Source organism: Periplaneta americana, chromosome 5 (assembly GCF_040183065.1).
Source record: "Periplaneta americana isolate PAMFEO1 chromosome 5, P.americana_PAMFEO1_priV1, whole genome shotgun sequence".
Lineage (NCBI taxonomy): Eukaryota > Metazoa > Arthropoda > Insecta > Blattodea > Blattidae > Periplaneta > Periplaneta americana.
In genome coordinates, this window is record NC_091121.1 from 114,904,907 (window position 1) to 114,927,272 (window position 22,366).

General features: G+C 36.7%; 1 long non-coding RNA gene across 1 annotated transcript; it reads right to left on the reverse strand.

Moving 5' to 3' along the window:
- Positions 1-2,734: 2,734 nt before the first annotated feature.
- Positions 2,735-4,102, reverse strand: LOC138700533 (uncharacterized). The gene is made up of 3 exons (XR_011332378.1): positions 3,248-4,102; positions 3,064-3,165; positions 2,735-2,991 (listed from the first exon to the last, which is right to left on the reverse strand). It is a non-coding gene; the product is annotated as an uncharacterized lncRNA (long non-coding RNA).
- Between the last annotated feature and the right edge of the window lie 18,264 nt (positions 4,103-22,366).

A 22,366-nucleotide genomic window follows, 5' to 3' on the forward strand; every position in this document is an offset into this window, starting at 1 on the left:
ATCCACCTCTAGAACATAACCTATTTCACTATCATCATTTACTGCTTGAAGATCAAAATGATGTATTTCCTCATCTGTTAGCCATGCAAATCCCCCGTATGGTAATTTTTGAGACATGGCGAATCCATACAAATTATTCGCATCCACGTAGTAAATTGCAGAAGGGGGTTTAGAATCATCGAAATTGTCGCTTTTAGGATCGTTCGCAACTGCATGACGAGTCACACATTGACAGATTCCACCACGTATTCCTTGTTCGAAAAGTAATAGCATAGTCATATCCTTAATCAATTGCAATTCAACACCTGTTAATTTCAACATTGCTGAATAGGCAAGTCCTGGCACTGTATAGTAATACATACAATCTAAATCATATGCTTTGAGACACATCTCGCGAAAATTTTCAAACACATCCGTTAAGATGAGAGTGTCGGATTTCAAGTATAAATCTGAATACTCCCCCAGCGTCTGAATATTGAATGTCTCCCAAACAGATTTTGCATGATTATAGTCCTCTTCGGTGATATGCTCATTAGTTAATTTGCTGAAAAAGTTCTCCTTCGGTGGTAGACAGTTGTCCTCTAGTCTATCTGACGTTGTTAAATAGTCATAGGGAAAAACACCCTTACGACAAACAAGATCAAATTTATCATTGAAGTTTTTTTTCGTTTCCGAAAACTTATCTTTGGGCAAGTTGTCTGCTAATTGTGCTAAACTGGATGGCATAAACCGAAAAGAATCAAGAAATCGCATTTGCATATAACGCTTTCTTCTGTGCATGCAAGGAACATTTTTAACAAAACTAATGTACTTTTCCTGCGTGTTTGGTAAAACTTGAATGAGGTTGTCATCATAACCCAATTCCTTCACAATAGTCATCAGATGACAAATTATGCAGTACAATTGGAATAAAGTGCTGATGCTGATACCTCAAATTGCACTCATTGTGAGCAGCACCGCGAAATTTCCCCGTCAAATGATCATGATCACGAACTTTATAATTATCGCCTATAAAATCACCCTTTTTACAAATGTGACATATATTTGCTTTCAAGTATGCATCATTTTCTTCACTGGTTAGTGGAATCATTTCTTTATTATCCTGAAATAGTATTTGTTCAATTTTTTTCGTCTCCATCACCATGTCTTGTACGAAATGGTTTGCTGCATCACACTCTCTGTACAATTTCATGTCTGTGTACGTATCCTGACTATCCTTAAGAACATAGCAATAACTAAACGGTGTATGTTTCTGATATTGCACCGTATAACTAGAGTCTGGATTCCCATGACAATTCTCAATGGGCTCTAGTAGACACTCAAAATCCGCATAAATAACAAATCTCACCTTCTGTGAAAACTCGGGATGATCAAAAGACAGGTAATCTTTATACGGAAATACTGATCTAACAGCACTAAATTGCGAACATACGCTGTCGTGATCCTTCAATCGTTCTGCACATGACCTAACCTCATTATGTCGAAAATATGCAAAACACCGTTTACAAACAGCAATTTGACTACCAACAGCAGCTGTCAGTTGAGGCCGTACGAGTGCGCTGAAATTTGTTATGCAACAGTAATGTGATGTGATTTCATTACTAATGTATAACAAATCCCTATGATCTGGTAATTCCTTTTCACACATTCTAAGAAGAAATACATCATCATTCTCATCAAGTGCAAACACATTTATTGAAATATCATTGTGTTTTTCAAATTTTGCAATGTCATTGATTCCCACGGGGAAGTCAATGCACCAATCATATTTACATTCTAAATCTGGTCTATTCTCATAGCTCAACATAAGGTCCTTGTCTCTATCGAGAAATTTCGATAGTATACAATACTTAAAACAATAGATATCACTGTTGGCAATGTTTACTAAAGATTTTGAATTTTTGTACCTGCGAGGAAGTTCTATATATGCACTTCCGCCCATCAATGGTGTATATTTATTTACTCGCAATTCTATTATGTAATTTGACATAAAATAAACCCGAACCTTTCGTACTACATTCTTCAAACTCTTTCAGAATCTTTTCCTTTTGTTTGTTGATAAATTCCCTGATATCCGAATACTGATATAACACATCATTTTTACTTTTAAAATTATGAAATATTGTCTCGTTGTGAACACTGGCAAACATACATTCAACAAATATGTTAAATTTTAAAGCAGAATACTCGCTTAAATGTCTCTTTAAAATGTCTTGGATTTCATTCGTGACACATTCTAAAATATCTTTCAATTCACTCTCATGATTTGTCAGATTTAGAGCAATATAAGTCTTCAAACGATTTTTGAAAGCTCTATCCGATAACGCAAACACAGATCCAGAACATACTTGACTGGATGTTGACGCCACCATTGGGACAGCATCCGTTCCAGAGGTCGGTTGTGGAACCATCCCAGATAGCAACCGCTCCTGAGAATGGTGACGTAACCATCTCGGATGCAGGGGTAGATGGTGGCATAACATCAACCCGTGCGGTGTTCATCACAGGTGCAGCGTTTTCATCTCCATTCACTTTCTCATCTTCACTTTGACACTTTGACATCTGTAACCTGATATACAATTAATCATTAATATTGTCATAAGTATTAAACAAACTTAGTATGTGTTTATATTTATATACTTACCATATTATGGTTTTTCACATGCTGGACCATATGTATTTCGAGATTGACAACTGTGCCACATAGTTTGCACTTGAACCTGGATGTGTTGTGATATTCTTTTTTGTGTCGCGCTAAACTGTCTTTGGATGAATAGTCTTTCGAACAAATATCGCATTTGTACCCTATTGCACCATGTTTGTCCTTCACATGTGCTGTTAATCTCCATTTATGTGGAAATGTTTTGTCACAAATGTCGCATTTGTTCTCCATTTTTTTCTTCTCTATGTGGTCAATTGTTGAATAATGTCTTCCACATTCGTCGCCTCATTCAGTATTTCACGTTTCCTCTTCTCTCCTCTTTTACTTTTCTGCTGAAAATAATAATTTACACACATACACACTACATTATTTGATGAAAGAATAACAAAAAATACACTCACCGCTTTGTGGTTAGGGCATGTTTCAATACAATTCTCCCGCCAAAATCTATTTTTCCTGTTGGCTTTTTTCTCATCAACGACCACTTTCACAATTTCAGGTTTCTGTTAAACAAAACAATAACAAATATAATCATTGTGCATCACAAATACAGTTGTACTTCATATAAAAAAGAAATACACTTACTGGTTTATAGTTGGGGCATGTGTCTTCACATCTCTCCCGATAAAATCTTTTTCTTGCCGCTTTCACAACCACATCCACACTTTCTGGTTTCTGCACAAAAACAAAATAAGAAATATAACCATTATGTATATCATATTAGAATTAGTAAAAGAAATAACCACACTGTACTCACCTCTTTGTAAGTGAGGCAGCTAGGATCGCACAGTTCCCGCCAGACGCGTAAATGTGACTCGCAAGGATCGCTGCACTCAATCAGGTGCTCGCCATTACCTAAGCAGGTATTGCTGTGGTAGGTATCCTCATGTGTTGAAATTGAATTTAAAAAAAGAATTTCCGTATTACCACATGGTAACACTAATGAGTAATCAGTATGTAACTGATTTTCTCCATGTATTAGTCTCTTCACCTCCGTATATATTTTATTAGAGTTGTTTATGTAGTACTTCCGAACGATTTGGTGCGGTTCATCCAACCATTCATCTCTCATACCTGTTGGATATGAATATATTACCTCAAATGGCAATTTCCAATGTTCTTCTTTTGTTATTAGTGGAATGTTCTTCAAAGCGTTACTGTCCATGACTCCTCATCACACCCTAAAACTTCCGCTTTTATACCAGTGATATGGAGCAAAAAACTCTGTCGCAACTGAACTTTCTCTTCAACCGGTTAGGCTGCGGAAGGTCAGCCGGTGTACACCGAACACACAACACGTGTCGAGGTGTTGTTCACCTTGTCATGTGTCAACACGTCGCGCTTCCACTTTCACATTTGGTTCAAGGTGAATTACAAACAACGGACCTCAACACATGTCGAGAGGTTGGCCTTGGATCTTATGTAACACAGCATTCACTTTCACATGGAGCCAAAACTCCTCCCTCTCACAGCTCCACTCCATGTTCATTCGTCAATCGCTTTTCCACGCCACTCGCTTGCAAATCCCAATTCACCAATCACAAACCACTTCCCCTTATCCCTCCTTTGACCACGCCCCCTTTCCCCTATCCCTCTTTTGGTCACACCCCCTTTCCCCTATCCCTCATTTGGCCACGCCCCCTTCCCCCATCCCTCATTTGGCCATGCTCCCTCCGACCCTCCATACCCTCCAACCCTTGACGTCAGCTTCATTTCCTTACTACTCCAACGCTAAATTTAATATTTACAGCCAATAACTCCAACACATTCCAATCTTCAACAGAGGCAATTCTCCACAAAATGTGTGATTGGTTCTGAGCCAATAAATTATTATTATTATCATTATTATTATTATTATTATTATTATTATTATTATTATTATTATTATTTGCTTACTTACTTACAAATGGCTTTTAAAGAACCCGCAGGTTCATTTCCGCCCTCACGTAAGCCCGCCATCGGTCCCTATCCTGTGCAAGATTAATCCAGTCTCTATCAACATATCCCACCTCCCTCAAATCCATTTTAATATTATCCTCCCATCTACGTCTCGGCCTCCCTAATGGTCTTTTTCCCTCCGGCCTCCCAACTAACATTCTATATACATTTCTGAATTCGCCCATCTCAAAAGTCTGGATTTAATGTTCCTAATTATTTTAGATAAAAAATACAATGCACGCATTTCTGCGTTGTGTAACTTTCTCCATTCTCATGTAACTTTATCCCTCTTAGCCTCAAATATTTTCCTAAGCACCTTATTCTCAAACACCCTTAATCTCTGTTTCTCTCTCAAAGTGAGAGTCCAAGTTTCACAACCATACAGAATAACCGGTAACATAACTGTTTTATAAATTCTAACTTATAGATTTTTTTGACAGCAGACTAGATGACAAAAGCTTCTCAACGAATAATAACTGGCATTTCCCATATTTATTCTGCGTTTAATTTCCTCCCGAGTGTCATTCATATTTGTTATTGTTGCTCCAAGATATTTGAATTTTTGTACCTCTTCGAAGAATAAATCTCCAATTTTTACATTTCCATTTCTTACAATATTCAGGTCACGAGACATAATCATATACTTTGTCTTTTCGGGGTTCACTTCCAAACCCATCGCTTTACTTGCTTTAAGTAAAAATTATTATTATTATTATTATTATTATTATTATTATTATATAATCACAATTCTTCCAGTTTGGCAAGTAGCCATCAGCTGACAAAATTATTAAACATCTTACGAATCAATAAAACATTTTGTTTACGACATGGAATTTATATAGCCTATAATTAAATATCAGATCATTTATTTACAGCTGGACTTTGGTTAATGTTATTCTAAGATTCATATTCATAGACATATTTAGCGCGGGCTTTCGGTGGATGATCAGCGTTTTTCGTATTCATAAACCAGTGTTAGCGATAGGATATGATTTAAATTCTGTACAAGTAACCAGTGGATAGCCGGGGCTAGCTTAGTACGCTCGTAGCGCGTGCTGCGAAATGTCTATGAATAGCACCCATTACGACTAGAATTACATAAAGTGTGTGTGTGTGTGTGAGCTCGAAACCCGTGGATCACTTGTCTCACTCCGCAATATATCGCTTGACTGACGGAGCATGAAGAATTTTGAATAGGACACAGTATGCTGAAACATTTTCATATACCACGATGTAACAGTTATCTTGCTTTTGCAACTGCAATAAGTGTATGGGACGGTGCTCACCCAGCATCGTTATATACTTGGGGAGCTACGATAGGCAGCGAAAATCCGGTTTTTAAACCAGCTATAACGGCTGGGGGGATCTTCGTGCTAACCACAAGATACCTCCATTCTGGCTGGATGATCGTCCACTTCTGCTTCGGCTTGTGGACATGAGGCCAGCAGCTGGCTCTTCGGTCTGGGCCCTTCATGAGCTGTAGTGCCACGGATTTAGCCTACTTTACTTCACCTTACCGCCTCCGAAATATGTCTTACAACCCTCTGGGTGGTGCCAAGACGAAATAGCAGCAGCCATATTTTAAGGGATCTCTAGTAATTATATCGTTTCGTCTGCTTTCTGTTACTTAACAAACATAATAGAAAGAATAAATAGTGTGAAAATATTGTACACTTTTGAGTGCTTTCTTAATAAGAAAATTGTGCAATGTTCCATATTTCTGTCCCTTGTGTCTTTACTGCTTAGAGAATGTTTTACTGTTTTTTTAAATGGGATTGTAGTGGTTTTATCCGTATTTAGTTTAAGTCCATATCTTCTGAACCATTTACTCATTCTCTTTGTTTCGTTTATGAACGTTTGTCTATAGGCCTATATAAATGGCTGTAGCCCAGGTCATCATCACCTTTTGTTCTAAAATTCGAAGTAAACAAGGCAAGTGAACATCACATGACACAACAACTAACAATATAAAATGTAGAATATTGAATAAAGGTGACAATAGTTGGATCTGTGACCGAACAAAACCTATTCAGTGACTCTTAATACGAGTAATTTATTTATTTAACTAGCTAGCTAGCTAGGGAGTACAAATTAAAATTATAAAACAAAAATGTTTCTAACCACTACCGTAAGAGTCAGGCTCGTGTATGGTGTGGTCTTAGCCAATAATATAACTTAAAATTTATAGGGACAGTTTACTAAATACAGTAACTACATTCAAACCAATAAATAACACACAAGAGCAAAAAAAAAATAAACAAATAAAAAAATAAGAAGAAGAAGAATAAGAAAGATAAAAAGAGAGAAAAACACATTTAATATAAATGAACAATCAGACAGAAGCCAGTGATGTTGAATAAAAACATGAATGTAGTCGACAGAAATAAAAGGTAAAAAAAAAAAAAAAAAAAATACACACATTTTTTAATATTATTTATCATGAATAATTTATAAATTTCTTTTTTAAAAGCTTCAGTTTTAAAATATTTCAAATTTGGAAAATGGTTGTAATTTTATTATAAAGTCTTGGGCCGAAACTAGCACCATGTTTAAATGCTGCACTTGTATGACATTTAGGCTCAATGAATGGGAAAGTAGACTTTTGTGTTCGAGTACGATATTCATGTCGATTAGAACTATGTTTTATTTGATTTCTGTGGTAGTAAGTTAGTAAACTATATTTATAAATTTCTTCAATACTTCAAAATCTGTATAAATTAAATTCGTTGGGTAATAGGCTACTAACAGTGAAATTTACGAAGAGAAATTAAAATAAAAAACAATTTTGTGGAAAACGAGTGCATAGAGTGAGAAATGCGACAAATACAACTGTTAGATTTTGTTAAAACAGACAGTTTGTTTGAGGTATGTGCATATTTTCATTTTGATGATGATGTGGTCAGTCGATGTTGAGTTGGGCTGCGTGAAGAGTCGGGCTATGTGGTGATGCGTGCGCTCTAGAAGCCGAAATACTTAGAGAAACTCTGCTTTGTCTATGAATAAGCTCACAAATATTACTGGACCATAAGTTATTAATTTTAAATCCGGAGAGGGGAAGCAGAGCGCTGTCAGTCTGGTTGCAGAAGCGATGAGTGACTACGGGAAGTAACTGTATCGTCTGTTAAGTAATGCAATCATTCTGTCATCCGTAGACAGCAATCTAGCATTTTAATCAGATCAGTAAAAATGATGTTACGAAACGCAGCGCAGTGAAACCTCTCTTTACGGGAACCTCTTTAAAGCGGGCTCCTTTTATAACGGACAAAATTATAAACTACCCAGGCAACGGGATATCAAATTTCATACTGAAGTACCTCTATCTCTTTAAAACGGACATTCCGTAAGTCGAACATGGCCAATACTTTTATTTCTCCAGGACATAATTTGCTTTTCAGTTACTAACACCCTCGTTCATATCTAATAGGACGCGTAATGCCAAAGTTAAACAGCGTAAAGATAAAATTTGCGTTGTACTTTATGCATTTGAATTCCTCAAAATGAAGAAAGGGAACATCCCAACTCTTTAGTCGCATCCAAGATTGTTTAGGGTTATTAATTTGAAGATGGCCTTGTAGTCTGTTCCTGTAGGGTAGCGGTGAACAAAGCGGGTGTCGTGATTACATCGTGTAATCACAGGCATTTAAACGGGCACGAGGAGTTTCCTGTACATTGCTGTGTGTTTCATTCACGTACTGAAAGCAAGGAGTGGTGGTATCATGTCGCTCTACAAACTCTTTCGTTACAAGCAGTAAGAGGTGGTTTCGTAAAGAATGAAAAGGAGAACTTCTTTGTTGTTCTGTCGGACAAAATGTAACATGTTTACTTTGCTCAACGGTTCAATTAGGAGTACGGTATATAGAAACATTAATTGCCACGCTGAATAATGTATTATTATTATTATTATTATTATTATTATTATTATTATTATTATTATTATTATTACTGACCACTAAGTATGTATTTCTATTATTCTTCTGTACGTGCATGAATATTTATATTTTTAGATCTTCTCCCTAGAAGGAAAAAATTATTAGATTTTATCTCAATTTTAATCTTCTTAATCTTTGACGAACTGTTAAACGCCAGGAATTGACATGTCTTAAATCATAGCCAGGAAGCGAAAGATGACATAAATAAATGTAGGAAGTCAGCTACCTAATGGGGTTTGAAATATCTCGTGCTCTAAAGCCTTTTAATAGAACAGAATTTCTCAAAAGAGTAATAATTAAAATAGCTTAAATAACTTGTTTACAAGAAGTTTTTAATTTTGAAAAAACTACGAATTTCTCGACCAAGTATCGAGAGAAGAATTTAGAAAATTCCTGATTATATTCAAGAGGAAGGTTAAAAAAAGAAGCAAGAAAAATCGTATATTATTCACTGACTCTTGATGACAGCAGTGATATTACTGATACAGCAAAGCTTGAGATTTTTATCCGCGGGATTGATCAAGATGTTAGTATAGGAATCATCACTGGTTGTAGTTTTCATGCCAAGTACCCTTCCTCCGTCTGCTTACTTCATAGGCTGTCTGTCGCATGTAATCACTACAGTTCGAGTTTTGGTCACTGCTGCTACAGGGATACAGTTGTCCAAGTCGTTAACTACAAATTAAATAGAAAAAGTAATTAGTTTGGAAATGTTCTCTTAATTCTTGCTTTTTAAATGTTAGGACCATTTTTTACGCCATAATAATCTTGAGTTCGCCGATTTACACTTACTGTAAGTTGAAAACAAGGTCTTCAATTTTCTTACAGTTTTTTTCTGGAGGTATCAGTTCTTTTTATCATGGATTTTGTCTAATTTCGACTCTTTCCTATCTTATAAATCGTAGGTTCAAATTTTTCGGTAACAGTTTTCTAGCATGGCCAATGGGATACTTCAATTTTTCGGTTCACGTATTTTCTTCATTAAAATACATGTAGGGTAAAATTGCCTATTTCCGTGATACCCCTAATCCCTTGACACTTTTTTAAATTGAATGTCAATCAAAGCTTTGCCGTTCGACCATAGCGCCAGACATCTTTCTAGAAAGATTGCATCTTTGCCTACTTTTGAGACATCGGTAAACTTCCTAGCAAGATACCCAATCCCGTGACATTTAGTGAAAAAAACGTAGGGCTATAACGGAATTAGGAGTATCACGGAATTAGGCAACTTTACCTTACTTCATTATATTTCAGATTATTTCACGGCTCTCGCTGTGAGTAGAGGGTCTAATTGTTTGCAGTACTCCATATTCTCTTTGAAGCTCTCCTGTGCAGACTGCACACCATCGCCCAACCCACGCACCAGTGATTCCCAAAGTGTGGACTGCGATCCCATGGAAGGTCATGTAAAGAGCTGAAGGGATCGCGAGATGATTTACAAAATGAAAAAAAAACCCTTATTAACATACATTTATTTTTTATTTAGGAACATAAACAACGTTTAACGTAAAAATAAAAAAAAAATGTTTAAATAGTTATGAAGTAAAAACATATTGATGCCAAGAATGTGCCTGTTTTTCTTCTTAGCTCTTCAAATCTGAACTCTTTATTCGATACACACACTGATACCATTTTCAATTTCAAGGAGGTTTCTCGCTTTTGTTTTGATGGCAATCATAGACGAGGAACTTAGTTTGCATGAATACGAGGTTGCAAATACAACAATTAAGAGCTTCTTTTGCAAGCTCGAGATATTCTTGCATTCTTTTGATCCAAAACTGATCTACGCTCTGCGAAGGAAAGTAGGCTATGGTTTTAACATCCAATTAGTAGGTATATGTTTAAATTTATTAGTATTTCCTTTTCTCAGCCAGTTGAATGCATTTGTTTAAATACGGATTCAATATCCATCTATGACTATCGTAATTGTTTTGAGTTTCTTCCGGAAAATACTCAAAAAGCTGCTGTTTAAATTTGTTCAAACTTAATTGCATGTCCGCAAACACAAACTGAGTATTTGTCAAACTACTATTCAGAATGTGTAAGTGTTCGAAAACTTTATCAGCAAGGAAGGTAAGTCTAAGTAGCTAAAGAGAATATTTGGAAAATAGACTTGCATATTCTAATTTCCCGTCTTGCAGGTAGCAGTACATTACAATTTCTGTGGTATCCACTGATTTTCAGTAAAATTATCTTTGTTTTCCATTTTACAAGGATTTGAATTTTTCGGTTTGGTAGTGGGGTGTCGTAAACAAGTCTCGCCCAAAAGTGGATCGCGCCTTCAAAAAGTTTGGGAACCACTGAGTTACATACATACATAAGTGTTCTGCCCAAGCGCAGATCTTTCACTGCAAACCCAGCATTCTCTATTCTTTCCTATTTTCTGCCTTCTTCTTAGTCTCCACATGATCCATATATCTTAATGTCGTCTATCAACTGATATCTTTTTCTGTTCCGAACTCTTCTCCCGTTCACCATTTCTTTCAGTGCATCATTCAATAGACATTTTATTCTCAGCTAGTAACCCAACCAATTCCTTTTTCTCTTTCTGATCAGTTTCAGTATCATACTTTCTTCACCTACTCTTTCCAACACAGCTTCATTTCTTATTCTGTCTATTTCACACGCTCCATTCTTCTCCATATCCACATTTCAAATGCTTCTTTTCACTTCGTTGCAAAGTCCATGTTTCTGCCCATACAATGCCACACTCCCCACAAAACACTTCACTAGTCTCTTCTTTGGTTATTTTTCCAGAGGTCCACAAAAGATCTCCTTTTCCTATTAAAAGCTTTCTTTACGTTTGCAGTTTTTCTTGGGAAAGATAAATGCGGTTACTTTCACCACACCACTCTCTTTTTCGCAACTTAAAAGATCCCTGGGGACCCCAGCGTGGAGGTGAGGACAGTGGTGTTGACTAATTGGGCCCTCCGGACTTCAACAATATTCTCCGCAAGGGTTAAATATCAGTTCTATCAGGGTTTTTGACCCGATCAGAGGCCGGGAAATTTCAATTAACCTTACTACTGAGTTAAGGTCCGATTCTCGACCTTGCTGATTGCGTGGTTAGTTTGCGTATTTTCCGCAGTTTTGCTGAAGTGGTCGCACAGTATCTCTCGCTTTGCTCCATTATTATTATCGTCACTGTGTCATTACATATAAGAAGAATAAATTATGAAGTGCGATTGCTGTTTCTGGACATGAATTGTGTACGTGCGTACTTTCTGTTAGGACTGTACACGAAACGAGCCGGCGAGATTGTTCGCTGGACCGTTCTTATTGATCTCCATAGCTCGGATGCTGCGCCTGGCGCATGGGAGAGCGGAAGGGGGTCGTTACAGAAGTGAGAGCGAGCTGTGCGATGGAACAAGTGCAAAGTGAAGGAAGCTGTGTGGAGTGCAGTCAGGTCAATCCAGGTCACAATTCTCTCCCCTCTCTGGCTAAACGACCTCAAGCGACCTTGACCTCCCGAAGTTTGTAATATATAGCACTGTATTGTCTGTATACTCTATGGTTAACGGCGTGTTTGCGGATTACATACAATATTTATTACCCTTTAGAAGTGTGTAATCAAGGATTAGTAAGCGAGCAGACGCTCTAATAGGTAATAACAATAACTTTGTAATGTTACTGCCAAAGACCTGAGAGATCATTAAATATGCGGAAATGCGTCTAGAAGAAGTTATAGTCCCAAGTGAACTTAAGGAGAAATTGAAATCTATGTATTTATCTGACAAGAACTGAATAACTACCATACCTGAGACATTTTTTATATTTGAGACTTTTTCGACGAGACAGTAAACTGACGCAAAGTAGAACTCTGATGACGTGGAATCGGGAAGCTGTAATAAAGGTAGGCAACATACAAAACTTAAGCTAGCTCTTCCACCGGAGCAATACACAACAAGCAACTGGTAACTATCAATATGCGGTATCGCTGATTTCGGTCTGTTTTCATTGTAATGGATGTTACATTGGAGTAACGCGATATCGGCTTTGCAAAAAGGTTGCCGTCTTTGAGCGATAAGAGTTGCCGTAATAAACATGCACGTTGAAAAGCGATAGATATGTATATATGCATATATATGTGTATATATATATATATATATATATATATATATATATATATATATATATATATATATGAGCATTTCTTCTAGTTGCGTTTACCTGTGAAAAGTTTGAGCTTCAGACTCCGAAAACATTTGATACAACAATCGAGGTATATCTCACGGTTCTGCCAACAATATCAAACTTCAAATTTGTGGAATTTGTAGAAAAATACCCATGTGCGATTATTTATATCGATATTTGTGATACATATCCTGAAACTGCGGTTGGGACTATCGGAGAAGGTGTGAAAGAGGAAGATGAATCACCAACCAATCTTGTGAAAACAGAAAACATCAAAAAGCATAAAGAATGAATTTACAATTAATTTTGATTTTAATAATCAGCTAAGCCAATTACTACTCTCACTTACATCGTTACTTGAAATAATCAATCTTTATGGCTTAAGAAAATGTACAAAACCAGGTTACATATCACTGTTTTTTATATATTTACTTTTTAATTTACATTTGCAAACGTTTTTACCCTCCAAGGGGGCATAATCAGGGATGAAATAATATACAAATATCTAAAATCAAATGTGTAGAAAAATGTACAAAAATGTGTATTGTGTTAGTACGAGAATAATCTGTGTGCGTGAGACTGTCATATTGTGGTTATGCACATGAATATTAAAATCAATAAGTATTATAGTAGTAGTTTAGTAGTAGAGTAAAGGAGGGGATTGTCGGATAGGTCTGGTAATGTCGGATAATCTCGGATAACATATTTCTTTTCCATCGAATGGTGCAATCTGATGTGAAAATAATGCATTAAGTTCTCTACAAGTAGACGAACATCTGCATGAATAGCCATTACAGTTGAGTGCTTCACTGTGTGTGAATAGCGTGTTTTCAACGCTTCTGCCAAAAATAAACTTTTTGAGGGTAAGTAATGTGATTTATTCGTTACAAGTGATTCTTATATTTACACACCATGGTATGCACTGTTTGATATACCATAGATAAGGCTTCTTAATTCTCTAATTGCAGAAATGCTATCGACAACATGTTTCATGCAGCTGGCTTGTTTTACTGTTTGTGAAGAGTCGGCCAATGTCGGATACTAGCTGAGGGCAATGTCGGATACTAACCGAGGGCAATGTCGGATACTAGCTGAGGGCATTGTCGGCTGTCTTTCAATGCTGCTCGCTACATAAAAGCTGCCTTAAACCCATTTATATGTTTTCTATAACAAACCACTACATTTTTACTCATGGGTATTTTTAATTAATGTAAGTAATTAATTTTCGAATGAATCGAATATTATGAAGTAACGAATTGTTTCTTCTTCTGATATTTTTAGATGCCTAAAGTAAAAGAAAAAAGAGATTCAGTCTAAAAAAATGAAGTCTGAAGATATGGTAAATGCCGTTGTCGCAGTACGGGAGAAAAGAATGGGCTATCTTGCTGCTTCCAAAAGATTCAATGTACCTCGATCAACATTATTTGATTATGTACGGTCCAACTCTGAGCCCACCAAAGCCGTTAAATCGAAACTTGGACGAAAACCAATACTCCCAGGTTCACTTGAAGAGAAGCTAGTTGGCTATGTGTTAATGATGGAGAGAAAATATTTTGGATGAACCAGAAATGATGTTAAAAGGCTTGCATATCAGTTGGCTAAACAGAACACTATTGTAATAGTTTCTGATATGCAATATATTATTTTAAATGCATTATCAATACCTCTTACATAATAATGTCTAATGTATCCGACATTAGCTTCCCATTCTGTCAGTGATGATATTATTTCTGTTTTGTCTTTGCAAGTTATACAGCAATTACATATTATGTAAATTACCTAATACTTATGTATAATCTGCAGGAACCCCAAGAGGTTATTATAATACTAAGTAATTCCAGTTCTAACTTTTTTCAATTACCTTTATTTTGAAACATCAAAATGGTATCCGACAATACCCTCCCTTACTCTAGGTTTATTTTGCCTGGCAGAGTTAAGGCCATGAGGCCTTCTCTTCTACTCAACCATCAACCAGGTTTCAATAATATACATGAAATACAAAATTAGATTACAAAACAACACAAAAGAAAATACCTTACAAATTACATAAAATATAGTAGAAAATTACAAATAGTCGAGATCAGTTACATAATATAAAATTATAAACAGTCAAGATCGATTATATAATATATATAAAACAAAGTAGAAAATTACACATAATCAAAATCAGTTACATAACATAAGGGAAATATACACACTCACACACACACACACACACACACACACACACACACACACACACACACACACACACACACACACACACACACACACAACACGCAATACAACTTCTACATATATTTTTAATTATCTAAATTATAGAAAGGCCTCTACATCGCAAAAACCCACATCCAATCCTAATTCCGATCTTGATTCTTTGAAAAGCTCACTATCAGACCTAGCAAAAATTACTAGTATCAAAAAAGGAAGTGTTATTGATGTAATTAATTCCATTTTGTAGATGGCCCTCCGCAAGGTATTCATGCACATATGCCTCAGCTCTACCATGTCCTAATATGATCAATTATTTCTTGAACTTAAAGACAACCCAGTACACTCCTGCAATATGGAGATGGCAGTCACAATATAAACAAATATGTTCGTAACTTTTCTGCAAGCTTGTAATCACGAGAACAATGCAAATGTAACCTTTTCTATAACTAAATTAATAATCAATAATTACTTGAGTGCAATCAATAATTTCTCTATTGGTGTGTTGAAATCCCTGTAATTTGTGTCTAGCTTTGTGATTTCTATGGAAGGTCTGGGGTTCGAACCCGGGTGGTGACGGAATTTCCTCGTGACCGATGTTCCAGACTGGTCCCGAGATTCACTCAGCCTCCTATCAAATAAGTAACGGATGTTTCCCGGAGGCGGGCGGAGTGTAGTGCCGACCACACCACCTCATTCAAGTGCAGAGGTCAAAAAATGCTTGGAGGTCTGGGGTTCGAACCCGGGCGGTGACGGAATTTCCTCGTGACCGATGTTCCAGACTGGTCCCGAGATTCACTCAGCCTCCTATCAAATGAGTAACGGATGTTTCCCGGAGGCGGGCGGAGTGTAGTGCCGACCACACCACCTCATGCAAGTGCAGAGGTCAAAAAATGCTTGGAGCTCTACCTCCATGCCTAATGATGTATGGGAGTATCTTTCGTGATTTCTGGACACTTTCAAGTCGTAGCATAGTGGTTGTACTGGAAGGTGTGGCTAGGATGATAATTTTTTAACTTTGTAGGATAAGCTTTGAGTTCTTTGGAGTGTAATTTACGAATTCTGTACCCAGAACTTATGTCATTTCCTTCTTCTTTCCAATAGCCACAAGAACAGTAGACTCGAACTGACTTTGCTAATCACATGTTGCTTCCGCGTGAGAGAAAATCAGAAAAATATTGCCTGTTGTGTATTTTAGTTGCTAGTTGCTTCCGTTCTCAAATCGCGCATGATGTCATTGTTCCACTACCGCTACTGTACAAATTTCACGAGAGAATCCCTGCGAAGGGAGTGCGGTCCTTGCGGGGTAAGAGAGGGAAAGCTAATAACTCAGCACCTGAACGAGCAGGTGGATGGGGGATGGGTTGGTGTCATTGGCCGACTGGGACAAACAAGACTCAGTCATTGGCCGGTCGGTTCCGTGTCGAGGGTCAGTTGTAAGAATGAAGGAAAAACTCTCATTCCTTATTCGGATCTTCTCCTGAAGTGAGGACAATAGACTGACAACGAGAGGCTTGACAGAGAGGTAGGCCATTTTACACTTTAAGATTGATCTGAAGTACGCTAATGTAGTAGGTATAGAACAATGCTACATTACACTATCTAGAGTAAACCGTAATTCATAGGTGCAGCTTACCTTTCAAGAGACTCAAGACAAATGACTTAATCCCCACTCTGTCTGACCGGTAGGAGTAGGAGCATTTGGTTTGTGCGCACTTTGAAATGTATGTTGCCTGCTATATGAAAACGTGTCTGCGTCATAAGATGCTACCACTAAAAAGAAATTAATAAAGAAACGGAGAGTATTAGATTTTAAACATTCTCGTAAACATGAAGTGCTAAAACCTTAAATTTTCTTTTTTTAGTTATCACAGCCATAGAACAAAATACCGTTGTCTTAACAAAAATGAGCTTTGAGAAGAGTAAATATGGGCAATGATAAGCATTTACTTCAATTCATACAAATATAAGCATTTGCGTGAAAAATATTCCTTCGTCCAAATACATTGTTTTCATTAAAGGTATTATAATATAGGCCTAAATAAAGTCATTTTTTGTAATGTTAGAAAATGTTACATGCAAAATTATCATAAAAATCTCAGCTACTATTAATAATATTATTGTTATTATATCAACATTATTATCAGTGATGATTCATCACTATATAATATTTTTTACTGTTCTGCCAGTTTCTGTGACGAGATCCATATACCAATACTTGGATATCTACTTACCTAGGGACAGTAAAGACGGAAGAACTTTTCTGAAATATAGTATTTGGACTAATAGGCTTGCTTCTTTGTGCTCCAGATATAATATTTATGGATAATATCAAATGTTACAGTCGTTTTTATTTTTAAGATTTTGCTAGTACTTCAGTCGCAGATAAAAATTACACTGAACAACAAAATTTAACATTTTTTCTGTTACGAAAACGAAAACACTGGATTTCAATGTAGTTTTTCATGTTGAATATGAATATGGCAATAAAATTGTCATATGTGGTCGATTTTTCTTAATTTGAGAAAGATAACAATAGAAAAAATGGTATTTTCCTAAACATATTCGGCTGGGCATACCTCAATTACACTGGTCTACAATGATAATGTTTCAGGCTCAAAAATAGCTAATTCTTATGTATTTCCACCTGCTGAATTAAAAAAATCACCATAAAAATGACAGGTTAGCTCTTCCTTTGGAGATAAAGTGACATTTCAGTTTTTAGGGTCAACATTTTCAGTTTGGGGGAAATTTGGGGGAAATTTTGTTTTGCGAGTTGGCACACCTGTCAAATAACAAAACACAAATGTTCTTCAGCTGTTTGTAAGTTACGAACATAGATATTGTTGCTGTGACTGTGAATTTCATATTATTTCTGCTGTAATTAAGGCAGAATTTCTGGTTTGGAAGTGTTTTTAAAGTGCAAAATTTGTTAAAATGCCACGAAAATTGTGTGTTTGAAGTAGAAAATGAAGACAGTGTGGAACATGAAGAAGAACCCAACAAGACTTCCACATCCCATGACCCTGATTTTGAGGAGAAAAGATGATAAACCGCACAGACTGAGTCAAGCGGAATTGAGTGATCTCATTAGAGACCTTGACCTGTCAAAGGAGAAGGCAGAAATTCTAGGGTCTAAACTACAGCAATGGAATCTTCTCGAACGTGATGTCAGGGTCTCACAGTACAGACAACGTCACAGGGATCTGCTTCCCCCCCCTTTTTTTAAGAAAAACAATCTTGTTTGCTGCGACATTAATGGCTTGATGAAATGTTTGAATTTGAACCATGATCCAACTGAATGGAGGCTATTCATAGACTCCTCCAAGCTTAGTTTGAAAGCTGCATTACTTCACAATGGCAACCGTCTTCCTTCTATTCCTGTTGGTCATGGAGTTCACATGAAGGAGACATACAAATATGACAGCCCTCTTCGACTCAATCAAATATCATGAACACAAGTGAAAAATCTGTGGTGATCTAAAAGTCATTGCTGTACTCTTAGGAATGCAACTGGGGTACACAAAATATTGCTGCTTTTTATGTATGTGGGACAGCAGGGATAGGAAATAGCATTATATTCAAGCAGACTGGCCTGCAAGAAATCTTAACCCTAGCGAGAAAAATGTCGTTGCCGAGCCTCTCGTGGACCCAAAAGATATTCTTCTTCCACCCCTGCATATTAAGTTGGGTTTGATAAAAAATTTTGTCACAGGTATGAACCAAGAAGGACAGGCCTTTAAGTACGTAAGGGAGAAATTTCCGAAATTAAGTGATGCCAAAGTTAAGGAAGGTATTTTTGTCGGGTCACAAATTCGAGAACTTGTAAAGGATCCTGCATTTGACCAAGTTTTGGAGGCGAAAGGAAAGGAAGTTTGGGAAGCCTTCAAGGGAGTTATTCATGGAACTTTAGGCAACAAAAGAGTTGATAACTACACTCAGTTGGTGACAGTGCTCCTGCAAAAATACCATCAACTCGTATGCAACATGTCCCTTAAAATCCATTTTCTCCACTCCCACCTAGACTTTTTGCCTCCTAGTTGTGGAGCTTTCAGTGATGGACACGGAGGAAGGTTCCATCACGATATTTCTGTTATGGAACAGAGATGTCAGGGCCGTTAGAATGAAACAATGCTTGTGGATTACTGCTGGTCTTTGCGTATGGATGCTCCGGAACTCACAAGAGGCAAGCTAAAAGACGACGATCTCATGAAGCCACACATGATTCTCTTCAGACCCAATCATCTGCCAGGAATTCTTCCATAAATTTAGAACTCGTAGAATGTAACTGCCATTAAAAAAAATGTAAATGTACTTTCAATGTTGTTGGCATATGCAATTAAAATGCATCATTTTCTCTTAATCCGTTAAACTGAAATACTTCCACCTATTGTGTATCACAGAAACTAGAGCTAAGAAAAAATTTTTACTGTCATATTCGTTTTTCTCAACCCAAAATTAGTAAGAATTGACTCATGAAGTGCAAGAAACATTCAATTTTTTTTGTTGCCCAGTGTTATTATTACAGACGTCTCCTTTCAGCTTGTCTGCTATACTGGACCCGGGATCATCCCTCAACACCGACCAGCGACAATCAGCTAAAATGGATGTACTCCATTTACCCTGATATCATCTTTCGAACGTTGAAATTGTCTGGTGAAAGCGCTCTCCATCTTCATTAGAAACTGCACCACAATTTTCAGGGAAAAAGTCCAAATGAGAGTGGAGAAAGTAAGCTATATCTTCAATGGCATATTGCACCCCATTTGATGATAAGCCAGCAACATGTTATCCATTATTTCCCTATAGTTTGGCGCGCGACGATTCCTCGGAAATTTGAGGCGACCGTTCTGAAAGATTTTCAAGCAGCATGTTCTTTTCTTGTCAGACAGAAGTCTAACGAAATGTTGATCTGAAAAGAGTTCTCTGACTTGGGTCCCTATGAAAATTCCTTCTTTAATTTTAACTGTACTTATCCTTGGAAATTTTGAGTGTAAATATCTTAACCCTGGTCTATCACGATCCAGTGCTTTTACGAAATTTTCAATCAGTCCCAGTTTGTTGTGTAAGGGAGGGAGCAAAATTTTTCTAGATTCAATCAATGGCTGTTGCTTCATGTTCTTCGTTCCTCGTTCCGAAGTTTGTAGTGCAAAGTCTTAGCCTGGTTGTCCCATTCACATAGGAAACAGCAATATTTTGTAAATCCTTGTTGTAAGCTAAGAAGAATCGCAACCATCTTTAAGTCACCACATATTTCCACTTATCTGTCATAATTTATGTAATTTCAAATATCTCTCATATTTTGATATGCCTCTTTCATATGGACTGCGTAGCCAATTGGAACTGAAGGCAAAGAGTTTCCATTGTGCAATAATATACAGCGTTAAAGCTCAGCGTGGAAGCTAAAAATAGCCTCCATTGTTCTGGTGTGTATTGGATATTTATGGCTTATCACTATGCAGAATTAAGAATGAGTCTGCTGGCAAAAGAGATGTATATGGTTAACCACAACACTACAAAAATTTTATGAATTTACTTCAAAAGAAAGACGAAAACCGGTCTTCACTCAGTAACGTCTTGTATCTAACCAAACAAACAATCCTTTACAAACAAACTCAACCCCTAAGGATCTGTCTCCATATCTCCTGTGTAAGGGATTTGCTGTAACCTTGACCGAGAAACCGCTGACGCTCTTTCTGAATTGAGTAATCCCAGACATATGCTATACATTGAAAACCAGCGTCCATTTTTACTGTCACATATGTCATTAGCGTTATAAAATTAGTCAGAAATCGCTTATATTGTTTCCGTAACTTTTTGACTGTTGTCCAGTGTTATTCTTTCTCCTTGCAAAGATTTCAAGTTCAGTTTTCAATACGTATTTAATATTTCCTAAATCGTATATATTCTGCTGCTTTTAGATAAACAGCGGATGGAACATCTGTAATGTCTACTTGTTTTTTTCCGTTTTCAGATTTACTTACTGATATAATGCCAGGTTCCTTGTAATTAACTGTCTTTATATCACTATAATATATTATTATTATTATTATTATTATTATTATTATTATTATTATTATTATTATTATTATTATTATTATTATTATGTATGACAATAAAATGATTCATACGCTAAATCAAATGAGTTCACACGTTCTTTATATAGCAACTTACGAATGCTATTTATGTAATGTAGAATGTGAAGCAGTTCAGTTCCGTTCCTAAAGGGCTACAGTTTATTTAACCACGCTGTAAAAACTATGCTCTTATCTAGTCAGTTGTATGTTCTTAATTAGTTATTTAACCACACTGTATCAACTATGCTGTTATCTAGCCAGATATCTGTTCTTAATCAGTTTATGAAAATATTCCAGTTTTTCAATCATATGACTTATCTAGTTTTAATATTCATTAACACTTATTAATACATTCATTACGTCTTAAAATATATAAAATAAAATATGTGTACAAACCTTTTCTCCTTTTGGGGCATCTTCAGCCATTTGTTAATGCGATATCTATTTAACTTCAATCATGGTATGGTACTACGTCATTCTATGAAAGTAATGGTGTTCCTAATATTATGTTAACGGTAAGTAAGCATTGATACATGTGTTCTCTTCATGAGTTTTATGATTACATATGTTTTTATTGGGTAGTAGGCTAATTTTTCAATTAATTTCATTAGACATGTGTGTAAATAAGTTAACATTATCCTATTAATAGTACTGTAGTTAAAATTTGTTAAAATATAATACATAAACATAACATACGTACAAAACCCATGAATTATTAACATACAATTTGTATAATATGTTTATCTTATATGGTGTCGGCCTCGGTAACTGGTCGGAATAGCGCTGGCCTTCTATGCTCGAGGTTGCGGGTTCGATCCCGACCCAGGTCGATGGCTCATGTCAGTAGACTTACTGGCATGTAAAAGAACTCCTGCGGGACAAAAATTCCGGCACACCAGCGACGCTGATATAACCTCTGCAGTTGCGAACGTCGTTAAATAAACCATAATTTAATTTCTTATATGTTCTAACGTTATATGCCTACCATTATTTCACGTATAACCGTTAAGTTTCCATATTTTATGATTAAACTATGTACTCTATACATTAGGATAGTACCTAACGGTACTACGGGAGACTAGGAGACACGCAGAATCGTCGTGGTTAAGACGTAAGATTGTAGGCTAAGTCAGAGAGCTGCGTGTTCGAATTCCGATGGGATCATGAATTTTCTCCATTCATCTTGACCCTAGGGCAAAGGCGGTTAGGCGGACTGCCCAGGGCTAAGTGGGCAACTACTGGGCAGTTATTGCTCTTAATATATGGCAAGGAGTCAGAAGCGGTCACTCAGTCGCTAATCTCCTAGTGCAGTGGTTCTTAACCTAGAATTCGAGTACCCCTTGGGAATTCATGGATGGGCTTCAGAAGTCCGTGAAAGTCACAAGGGGGTCCGGAAAGGTCCTATCTTAGCAATG